The 12356-nt window shown below is 38.5% G+C and overlaps 1 long non-coding RNA gene across 1 annotated transcript in view; it reads left to right on the top strand.

The window, feature by feature from the left end:
- Nucleotides 1-237: 237 nt before the first annotated feature.
- The window catches only part of LOC138842848 (uncharacterized), a 44847-nt gene continuing 32728 nt past the window's right edge, over nt 238-12356 (top strand). Inside the window, exons 1-2 of the long non-coding RNA XR_011377785.1 lie at nt 238-1369; nt 1878-1977. This is a non-coding gene — a long non-coding RNA (uncharacterized lncRNA). The remainder of the gene's footprint in view (nt 1370-1877; nt 1978-12356) is intronic.

Genomic DNA, 12356 nt, shown 5'->3' with positions numbered 1-12356 from the left:
AATTGATGGCACCTGAGGAAGGTGTTGCTTCGTGATGCCCCGGTGCTTGCTGGGAAGGCTCTTGGTGGCGTCTTCAGCACCCACTCACTCCTGCAGCTCCGAGGGCGTCGTCAGCCCTGCTCCCGGGGCTCACAACTTCTCCGGTAGTCGGCTTCAGCAGTGCGCAGAGAGAGCAGTGGACGACAGCTTCCGTCGGCATCTCTATCAAGCAGTTTTGGAGTAGCGCCTCAGGTGAGAAATCTCCCCGTGCATAGTTTTACTGGAACCCTAGAATGTGGATTTCCAGCAACTTACAGAGGGCATATTTCCAGAAAGTTCCACCATGAGACACCACAGCAGCTTCTTTACCATCCAGTGAGCCACAGTCATGCTCTTTTCAACCGGGTCTGGACCTCAGTCCTGTGGGCAGGGAGGGGGAGGTCTTCTTTTCAACTGGAGGGTTAGCAGCTCTCCTTATTTCTGCTAACTGTGTGTTTTGGCATTCTCTTTACTTGTCGCTGGCCATTCCTTCCTTACTCTAATCCTCTTTCATAATTAATAGTTTTTTCATTACACTTTCCATGCTCAAATTACTGTTTGTTTTTCTTCTGGTTGGACCCAGAATAATAACTAAATAATCTAATATTAGTGTGTTATTGTTTTATTTTAAAACCCATTTTTCACATTTTTTTGTTTCTACATCATTATTTTAATGGTTTCATAGTAGTCCATGTAGTAGTAAATACTTCATGCCTATTGTTATACAGTTTATAATATATGTTTTCATTTTCACAATTGTAGACAATGCTTTAGTGAACATCTTGGTACACATCCTTTGCTCCTATCCATAATGATTTTCATTAGTTCTCAGTCATTTGGACATTTTAGTCAGAGGCAAATGATGAACACACCACGTAAAGTGCTTTATATATATCCAGGGGAATACTGAACATATTATTTAGTGCCATAGCAAAACATCAGAAAAAAGTGAGAAATCATGATTTTTATTGTCTTCTGCCAAACTCTCATAGCAAGAATCTGAAAAATCTCTGGTGAAACACAACTGAAACTAGATTTGAGATTGAGCCATTAAATCCCAGTTATCACCAATCACTTCTGGCTGCTTCTGATTAAACACTTTCTTTGTGTTTACGATTGGGGAATCCACCTCATGAAAAGAATGGCAAATGGGAAAGAAGTAAATGATTCAGAATATCTTGGTCGTTCCTGGGAGAGAGTGCTCTGACAAAGCAAACGGTTTACCTGAATGTCTTAAGCAAACTGACCTTGGCTGATTTCCTGTGCTTACAGAAAAGAACTGCTGTAGCTTCAGCTGGAAACCCTAAGCCAGTGGCTCAGTGGTGGTTTTTTTGACGTGCCTGCGTCACAGGTATAAACAATCTGCGATGTTGAGCTAAACATACCTAAACTGCTGAGGATCTTTCAGGTTAATTTAAACCAACAGGGAATGATCCTGACTGGCAACAATAGAAGATTCTCTCCCAGCAGGAAGTGCATGGGGGCATCCCTTCTAGATCAGACATGCTTCAGAGACTGCTTCTGGAAGCGGTCGTCTTAATTGAATGTTTGTGTCTGAATGTTTGTTGCTCACAGATGTTTCTCACCAATACTGTTGAGCCTTTTGGTGGTTTCTAAAAGAGGCTATGTTAATCTCAGAACAAGGAGATACAACATATATGACGTGTAATCACACTATAATGATAAAAATAGACACATGCCATCATTGTTGTCATGGGCATTATCAACAACACAACACAATCACTGTAACTTATTGGGCACCTGTTATGTAGACAACATGTCTCTTGTCCATGGATTAGTGTAGTTAATCCTCACAAAGCTCTTAAGAAGTAAGTACCAATAATATCCCCATTTTACAGATGAAGACACTGAGGAAGAGAAAAGTTAAGAATTTGCCTATGATCAGTTATCCATCTGTTCAGCCAGTGCACAAATTACACTGCCCAACTCCAAGATCAGGTGAGTACAATGGCCTGAACACCATGCTTTACTGCTTCCCACATATTTAGGAGCTAAAAGAAATCAAGTAGTGGACCTTAAAGAAAATCTTCCTCTACCTTCGTTCACCTCTTTTCGCTTTCATTGTGGTGGAGTCTGTGAGAGACTTAATGTATCATGTAGAATTATCAAGTTAAATGACTGCATTTTTCCCCTTAATTGACCATTTTGAATTGAATTGCTTGGATTTATCAGATTTTTTGTAATGCAGTGTGGTCTACAATAGCTATTACCAGCCTCTTTCCCACCATCACTACACCTGAAAGATAAAGTTCACACATATGACATTCTATCATGTGCTTATCCAGAATTAATGCACAAAGCTGCATAAGTAAAAATCTGTGGTTTATGCACAGTTTCTTCCAGGCCAGCTGCTGTGTCTCCCAGTCACCCTAGGGTCTGCAGTTAAGGACCTGCAAGTCTAGAGAAACTGAGAGAGACGTGTTGGCTTGGCCAATAGATCTTGAGCACCTATAAAGTGCAAGGAGCTGCTGGATCACTGTGGTGGACTTGTCGGGGATTTAAAAATAATAAGACAGCCTAGGAGACAGGCTTTGACACCACTGACAAAAATACACTTCAATTACCAGGCAGTGAGAAAAGGAGGGACGTGGGTAGAGGAACATGTCAGCAGGGTGTGCTGTGTGTGGCCCATCTTCAAGTCTCAGTTGAATCCTACTGTTCAAATGTGGGCCACTTGTGGGAAATTCTGTACCATGAGGGTTTTGCTTAATGTTTAAAAAGTCTTACAAAAAGATGAATAGGAGACATAGCAGGTGGCAAATCAGAAAGTTGTGTCTTGTAAACAGGGGGAGGTCAATCCAACCTCCAAATCCCAAAATATATCAATATCCCATAATAGAGAATCACTATCAGGGAACTTGCTGTTTGTTTATTAGTGGCAGCATGGCATAAAATCAGGATAATTCAGCGTTTAAAATCCCTACTTTGTTTGAATTTATAACTAGTATAAATACTTCTGAGATTATATACATTTAAATTTTTTCTGCAACAAGTTAGACAGGATCACAAATGCACATGATGCTCAAAAGAACACTCAGAAATATTTAATGAAAACCTTCATTCTAGTGATGAGGAAACTCTAGCTCAAATAAGAAGCAAAAAACCATACTCAAGCAAACAAATCTGTAAAAGAGTTGTAATCAGAAATATCCAGTTGTCCTACCTCCTAATTTTGTGATCCATCTGCTTCACCATCAGTCAAAAAATCTGATTCTTCGAAGAAAGAACTTCGGCTTGGCTTTAGAGAGTAAGATTAAAAAAAAAAAAAGAAAAAACCAAACACTTAGGCAAAGGAACAAACAGCCAAAATTAAGTAAATCTGGGATTTTTTTTAAACCAGCGTTGTCTGCATTGTTATTTTGGGCTCAGAGCGATAGCTTGATGCCAAATTTAAATGGAAAGCATTATCTACTCCATATTTATAAATCTTTAGATTCTGCATGTGTCATGAAAAATGTAAGTAAATTTTATAATAGTAAGGTGTGTGGGATTAATTTGTATTCTATGTTGAAAAGCTCCAGGGTAGGCAATTAATTCATGAAACACCAGCGATTGCTGCCTTAAGGGCTACATTGCTAGATAAAATTACAGACCTCAAATCTTATTATTACACTGGTATCTATTTTTTGTGTGGTCTAGGGAATATATCATCTTAAATTGAATATTTACCTAATCAGTAGGCTAAGGGTATCTTCTGGGTTCTGCCCCCTTCGACTCTAGAACACATTGTCTAGTTGTGAATATTAATATGCTGCTTATATAGGTAGGTACTACTGCTTACTGTTTTCACTTCATGGCACACTTATTAAATGATACTTGTATGCTATACTAGAATAAACTAGAGGGGATCTAAATGGAGCTTGGTAAAAATTGTATAGCCTTTATATTAAACAATGATAAAGTAAAACAACTAATGTAAATAAAAATTTAAAATAACAAGCCATAATAAAGTATAAAGTATTGGGAAAGATATCAAATACTTAATTTACATAATTTTCAAGTAATGCTTTTCAGGATTTTTACTGAGAAACTTGTAGTTGCTTCCACAAACATAAGTGTTTTTTGGTTTTTTTGTTTGTTTTGTTTTGTTTACCAGGTCTTACTCTTGAAGTTGTGACTGTAATTCTAATCAATGTTTTAATAACATCTCTCTATTTTTGATCGTCACATTAGACAAGAAAATTTTAATCATTTTTACGATCAAAAATTTTCAAGCCAGTGTTTTTCAAAGAATCTAGTTTCTTCTTTCTTTGGCACACAAAAACTCATTGCAGTATCATCTGATGATGTGTATGAGACTGATTTCGTTCCAAGTTGGTGGTTGCTTTTGTAAGGTATGTCCCAATAATGATGGTAGAAGGCACAGACTGTGGTAGAGCCTTCACATCCACTAGGCGGTCATATCATCTTTACATGAAGACAGAGATGGGCGGGTAACCACCTAAACCCACGCTGACAAGGTCTCCTGGGACTCCCGCCCCTGACCTGCTGTATCTTTGCTCTGGATCATTAGTTCTTGTAGCAATCCTAGCAATCTCTTGTTCACCATCAGCACTGGCACACTCGCCGCTGGCTGTTGCACAAGCTGATGCCCACTGGTTGAATGGCGAGAGAACTTTGATGGACCCATGGGTGTGGCGTTTCTCACTGTGTCTGCCATCCGAGACCACTTTTGACCTTTTGTCTGACTCTCTCTCTCTCGGGTAACCTTCCTGGGAGACCCTAGAGAGGCTATTTGTGGCTGAATGTGAATAGTTGCAGGGTTCTGGGTAACCCAGGCTGTACCAGGCAGCCCCAAGGGTTGAGGGGATCATTATCTCATGTCCCACTTACAAACATTAGATTCAGAACTGTATACCTAAGCAGACTGCTTGGTACCCTCTGATTCAGGTATGTGACTTAAAACAGCCTTGAAGAACTTTGAAAGTCATATAAAAAATGGCAAACTTCTCTATTTTACCCTTTCTTTACCTAGACTAAACCTGCAGCCTCACAGGAGCTGAGAACATATTTATTCTTTATCTTTTACTTAAGACACTCAGCAGGAAGGTAACACACTTTGAATGAAAAAGGACAATTCAAGTTAGGTTGGTGCTTTGCCTAAGCCAGAAAGGTTTAGGGAGAGAAATTGAGGATGAAGAACAAAAGAGACAAGCTTTTTTCTTTTCTTTTTTTTAACCTCTCATGGTTTGACTTAATTCTATTATTTGAATGATTTTGAATTGATTTGGACACACCCACATTTAAATATAAGTTCCAAAATGCATTCTAAAGTCAAATGGAAAGTAATTTGTGTGGTCTTGTTATGAAAATAATTGTTTTATTCTCTGTATACTCCAGTCTCTTCACTCATTTATTCATACTTGTATTCATCTATTTACACATCATTCATATATTCACAAAATATTTGTTACTGTGGATACTATACCTGGTATTGATCTAGGTGCTGAGCTGGAAAGGTGAAAAAGTCATTATCATTACCTTGGAGGGTCTCCCAGTCTTGAGGGGAGTCATAGAGGTTAACACATAATTATTGTACAGTTGGACAAGTATCATTATAGTCTTATGAACAGAATATCAGGAGAAAAATATTTTATTTAGTCTTATTATGTATTTGAGTATTCACCTGCCCAAGATGGAAATCTATCTAATAGAGTTTGTGCTTTTAAGGACATAATCCAACATGATATTTTTTATTTGCTGAGATCTTTTCTCCATGAAGTGAATTAGGAGCCCAGGCTTCTTCTGTGTCCTGACTCTATTTCCTAGGGCCTCAAAGCCTTTGGAATGTAGTTGGAAGACAGAGGAGAAAAGGGTGTAGAGGCTCTGCTCTTAATCACTCCATCCCAGAAGTGACATTCATTATCTTTGCTCACATTCCATTGACAGGGTATACATGCAGGAGGTGGTGGGTCCTGCAGCCCTGGCAAGTTAACGTCTAGCAATAGTTTTACACAGACGAAGGCTAGGAGCTTTTTGCTGAATTGCTCACATTCTCTGGACAAAAAGTAAGGAAGTCTGTGGCTGTTTATCCCCTTCTCAAATATATGCTTCAAAAAAATATATATATATTTTTCCATCCCTCTAACTCTAATCATGGGCAGCAATATTTCTTCAATATTTTATCCACTCACACTGTCCAGGGAGGTTTCTTCGGCACAACAAGCAAGGCACACTGGGTTTATTTTTATAGCACATTTCCCACAGTCGTATCAGATAAAATGCTTTACATCTCACCAGGTGACTGCTGAATAATCTCACAACTGTGGCTTCCATGTGAAAGGCAGAGATGATTAGCTTCCAAGGTGTTTGTGGGCCAGAATTGCTCTGCTTCCCTTAACTAGGTAGGTTAGCACCTGTTCGAGTTCTTTGAGCTTTGTATACTGTTCCCTTGGTTCACAGGAAGAAATCATAGACTTAATAGTCTGGTTGTGAGGATTAAATGAGATATTTTATATAAATTGCTAAGCTTGGCTTTAGGCACATATAGAAAGCAATCCATAATTGAGGCTCTTGTCATTGCTAATTAAGGATAGGATATTAAGCGAAAATGGAAGTGTCCTTTTTGTGGAGGAGGATGATATACTGAAACATTTAAACGTATTATTTCCTGTAACTAATTTCTAATGAGATTTCAATGTGTGCTTGCTGTCTGATTCCCCAAGAGAATGGATTTTCTCCCTCACTTTATCACATAGATATTGCCTGAATAAGGTCCTAATACCTGTAACTGAATTCACTTTTAGGATTGCACTATCCTTTAAGAGGCAGCAAAATATATTAATAAAGAGTGTTAGTTCTAAACTCAGATTTCAAGTTCTAGCTGGGTTACTTATCAGCCGTGTGACCTTGATCAACCTGTTTCTGAATCTGTGAATGTTAGCCAGTGATATTCCTTTCTAGGGACATTATGCTGGGAATGAGATGATTTATATAAAACACTTAGCAGAGAAGATGGCATAGAGCAAGTACCTAATACATGTTACTTTAATCATGATGATTACACAGACTATTGGGATTGGGGTCAGATGACCTGAGTTTATATCTGTGTTCTGTTGCTTTTAATCTTACTGAGCCTCGGTCTCCTCATCCATAAAATTGGGCTAATAATATTCTCTTCACACAGTTGTTATGGTGATTTTAACGTATGTGAAAGTTCATAGAATATTGCCTAGAACCTGTAAAATATTAAATACGTGTTAAAATTATTTTCTTTTATTTGCGGTATCTGTGGCCCTAGGCAAGTTGATCTGCCTCTCATATTGGTTATGCCTCCTACTTGGCCTGTTATAGTTAACATCAAAAAAAAAAAAAACAGGGTTTCCCTGGTGGCGCAGTGGTTGAGAGTCCGCCTGCCGATGCAGGGGACATGGGTTCGTGCCCCGGTCCGGGAAGATCCCACATGCCGTGGAGCGGCTGGGCCCGTGAGCCATGGCCGCTGAGCCTGTGCGTCCGGAGCCTGTGCTCCGCAATGGGAGAGGCCACGACAGTGAGAGGCCCGCGTAACGCAAAAAAAAAAAAAAAAAAACCAAGAAAACAAACCCTCAAGCAACTCTAAAAATAATACTATATCTAACATTATTATTTAAGAAGAGGATGGCATTCTGTTCCTGAAGGATTTGGCCATTGGAATTGTGGAGGAAGACCATCTTGGGATTTGTGTGGTGACATTTCTTAAATGCATGGTATAGCATGGGTTGCTTTCATCACACAGTAGGGAAATACTAATATCTATAATTTTATAATCCCTAACCCAGATTAACTTTAAAGCCATTAGTAAAGACAAATTCCATTTTGATATTTAGTACCCTGCTAGAGTATCTCTCACTACAGAAGTTTAAAATAAGCATTAAAATCCAGAAACAGATAAAACTAGTCTGTGCTGTGGAACACCATATTCGCAGGCAGTCCAATCTGAGGTCCACAGTCAAAAAAGATTTTAATCTATGAAACTATGTGTAGTACAGTGGGTGTTGATGGGAGACAATGAGAAATTGACGCCTTTTTACCCTCCCTCTGTCCTGAGGTGGTTTCTATTTCAAGTTCGATCATTACACCATTATAGAGAAGCCCTGCCTATGCTAATATTTTTCTTAGACTTTGAACAAACTCAGACACCATAAGATTTTTTTTTTTTTTTAACAAGGAGGGAAACCTGAGAGCTTTCTGTGGTATCTCTCTTGTACTCCTCCTGTTCTCCTATGTGGATGCCCTTCTCTATCTTATATCACTTCCCCAGTTCAAGAATCCTTCAAGAGTAGCCTCAAAGCCCATCTCTTCTTTGCAAAGTTACTTGTTCCATATTGCTTACATAGATCTCTCTTCTTCCAACCCCCTTGAAACACTGTTCTTATCTTTCAGTTGAGTGTTGAATCACAGAATTTCTATCATATTATTTAAGTATTATTTAAGTAGCGCAGAGAGAGGCTAATCCTTGAAATCAGGAAATAATTATATCTTAAATTATAATTTACAGCTCCGTGGCAGTGAACACAGTGGCTAAATAAATAAAAATTTAATTAAAATGGTATGCAATGAGGGCCTTACAAAAATGCCGTTAAGAATAACATCGTTTGCATAAAACTGAATATCTAAAAACAGCTAGATAACTATCTAACTTTCCATTTGTATGTATAGATAAAGCACAAGGATTTGCCCATTAGGATTTTATTTTCCATGGTAGGTCATTTCAGATGCTTTAAGTGACCCTACAGGCATCTTTTTAAGTTTACCTTTGGACCCTGGTTTTTCATCTTGGGACTGCCGCCGTGTACAATCCTAAAATGTTCCATAAAGGCTCAATCTTGCTTTTATTTCATGAGCCGTTTCCATTTAGTTAAAATTAAACTCTCAGCTACAGGAATATCTCCCAGGACTCAAAGCTTTCCCTTCTCAGTTAAAGCGTCTAACCTGCTAGCTTCCTGAGGGCAGTGAGCTCAGAGTGAAGCTGAATGACAGTGAAACCCCAAAGTGACGTGACATCGCTTCATTCCAGAATGGGTGTTCCCTGACGGCTGCATCTAACATATGCACAAAATCTCCCTCTCGATTTGCACTTCCAACACCATTCCTGAAATGTAAGCATTGTTCTTTGGTGTCTCATAGGTAGCATAAATTAAATGGGATAGTTTTTATATTGTGTTCCACCTCCACGTAGATTTTTCTTTACTGGTTTCTACATGTGTCTCAAGTTAAAGCATTGTTTCCTAACTATCTCACTCCCTCTCCTGTTTACCCTCCTGTCCCTCACTTGCATGTGAGAGCACCGTAAGCAGACACCTTTCCTAGTATCCACCATTGATCCATCCCCTATTGCCCTGTCCTCGTAGGAGCTGATTTGATAGGAAAAGGTGTTCATTCTCAGATATTTACCAGCATGAGTGAGACTACCAATGCTTCATCCTTTCATTCACTGTGTTAGGTTTGTAAGAGACACATGGAACAAAAGGGGCTTAATCTCTTTTGGCGCCCAGCTGGAAATCCACAGGGAGAGAAGGAGCAAACAGGTATGCTGCTAATTATCAAACAGGTTGTTATGATGGGACATAGAACAGGGAATGAGAGCTCACCTGGTTGGAAGCAGGTGATCAGGGGGTTGACTTTTTAATAACTTTATTGAGGTACAATTTACACACAATACATTGTTCATATTTAAAGTATACTAAATACTGTGAGTTTTAATATATGCGTAGACCCACAAACCCATCATCCCAATCAAAATACCAAATATGTTATAATTCCCAGTGTTTTCTTGTGCAGCTTTGCAATTCTTTCTTCTCTCTATGCTTTACTCACTATATATTAGTTTACATTTTCTAGAATTTTATAAAAATGGCATTATGCTTTTTTTTTTCTTGGTCTGGGTTATTTTACTCAGCATAATGATTTTGAGATTCATTCATGTCGTTGAACGTATCAATAGCTTACTCCATTTATTCACTTACTTATTTATGGCTGAATAGTGTTCCACTACAAGGATATACCACAGTTTAACTTTGCACTCCCTGATGGGCATTTGGGTTGTTTCCAGTCTTGTCTTTTATAACTAAATCTGTTAGGAATATTTGTCTACAAGTCTTTGTGTGGATGATATACTTTCATTTCCTCTTGGTAAAAATTTAGAAGTGGCCTTGCTGGGACATACTATCAGGACTTTTGACTGATGGAACAGCGTAAGAGGTTGGAATACACACAGTAATGGGCACCTTTTGGTCCCTTCCCAGGGGATAAGTATATACTTCAAAGGTACCTCAAATTTGCCAAGTTTTGAGTCTCAGTTCTCGACCTTCTTTTTCAAGTGTGGTCCCTTGTCAGTATTCCTTTGTTCAGTAAATTGTACCACCATCTGTGAAGTTGGGCAACACAAAGTCAGCCTTGACACCTACCTCTCTTTCATTCCCTTTATTCTATTGGTCTTCAAGTCCTACTGTTTTTCCCTCGTGAAAATCCCTACCATTTGTACTGCCCACGCTCTAGTGTGGATCACTGCAGTCTCCCCCCCACCCCGGACCACTGGGCAGCATGCTCACCGTCCCCCATCCCTTGACTTGTACTCTCCATCCATTATCTGTGGTTAACATAAAATGACCTTTGAAACATGATATACTCAGCATAAGCCTGAGTATATCACTTCACAGATTAAACCTTTAAACAGCCCTTCATAATCCTTGGAAAAAAGCCCAAAATCTTCACCATGGTTTACACAGTCTGCATATCCGTGTCCCTGCTTAATGTACGTACTCAGCGTTACAACTCAGTATTATCCTCCGGTTCCATTTTATGTTTCGTCTACAGTGAGCTTTATTCAGGTCATCAACTTTTCCAAGTTCTTTATTACCTCTGGACTTTTACACTTCCAATGTCCCTGCCTTTCTCTTCACTTATTTGTCTGACTCTTACTTAACCAAGTTAAATATCATTTCCCCTAGAAAACTCAGGTCTAGGTAAAATAACTTAAGCCTGATCCTCCACACCAATCTTAAGATATTACAATGGCGAAGATTCTGGTCAGCCTCCCTAATTAAAAGTAGGGCCCTAGCTCATCACTTTTGCATTCCTAATACCTAGTACAGCAGCACATCTTGAACATATTAAGTGCTCTAATGCATTTGATCATGAAATAAAAGGCTATGACAGTGATCTAGACTTTATATAACAGATGCCTGACAAATATTTGAAAAGTTGAGATGAATTCAAGAAATGTTTCTCAATAACCAACGTGGATGTCACCAATTTCATACACTAATATCCATGACTTTGCTTATGACAGAGGCCCTCTGGCTCTCATTCAAAATTAATTTTATACTTAGTCTACACAGTCCTAGTAAATTCAGGTATCAAGTTTGTTATACCAGAATATATTAGAAACAGAAAATCCAGTGGTTGAAGAGAAAAATTAATGCAGTTGTGTATAGGCACACACACTGCAGCAAAGAGTGAAGATACTGAAAAACATGGAACTGGAATTCAAAACCTCAGTAGTCTAGGGTCATTTTGTCGAGGGTCATATGATCTGATGCCATCATTTGATTGGAGTGGAGGCAGATTTTGATGTTACTAATTAAGGTGCTGATCTGATGAGGCTACTGATAATCATAGGTACCCTTGATTGTGTTCTGTGTGACAGAAATGGAGCTAAGCTCTCTTTGCATTATCTCATTAAATTCTCATAATGACCCTATAAAATTGGTATTGACTTTATAGAAGAGAAAAGGAAAGTTGAGAGAAGTTAAATATCTTGGCCTTGGCTACCTAGCTTTCAGATATGACTCTAGCCTGCTTAGTCTAAGTAGTCAAGAAAGGATTAAATTATGTTCTTTTACCGTATTTAAAGAAACAACAAATTGTAAAAGAAGTTCATTGAAAACAGATTTTTTTCTTTAAATTTTGGATTCTCCAGGGGGATGTTTGAGTTATCTAAAATAATAAGGTAGGAACATTTATTTCCCAATCATGCCAAATAAATGAAGTTTTCCTGTAAATGCTTTCCCATGATTAATTACACTTCATGATTATCTGTAAAATTACGAAAAGACTCTAGCGAACAGTGCTTCCTGAAAAGTGGCAATAGCATGATGCTAATACTAGACAATGTGTTACCCTATACGGGCTCATTAAGGGGCCTGGTTTTCATCTTTAATTGCAAAGAACATATATCCCTGATGTGAGTTTGTAGTCATTTTAATAAGAAGTACCAGAAGTGTGAATAGAATCTATCACCAGATCCACTTAGAACCCATTTATCTTTATGACTATATGTGTTATGGATCATCAGCCCATGATCATACAGACCCCCATCAACACTCATCTTCCTTACG

This window comes from Globicephala melas, chromosome 10 (genome assembly GCF_963455315.2).
Source record: "Globicephala melas chromosome 10, mGloMel1.2, whole genome shotgun sequence".
NCBI lineage: Eukaryota > Metazoa > Chordata > Mammalia > Artiodactyla > Delphinidae > Globicephala > Globicephala melas.
The sequence above is the reverse complement of the archived record's forward strand: the minus strand, read 5'-3'. Positions and strand labels throughout refer to the sequence as shown.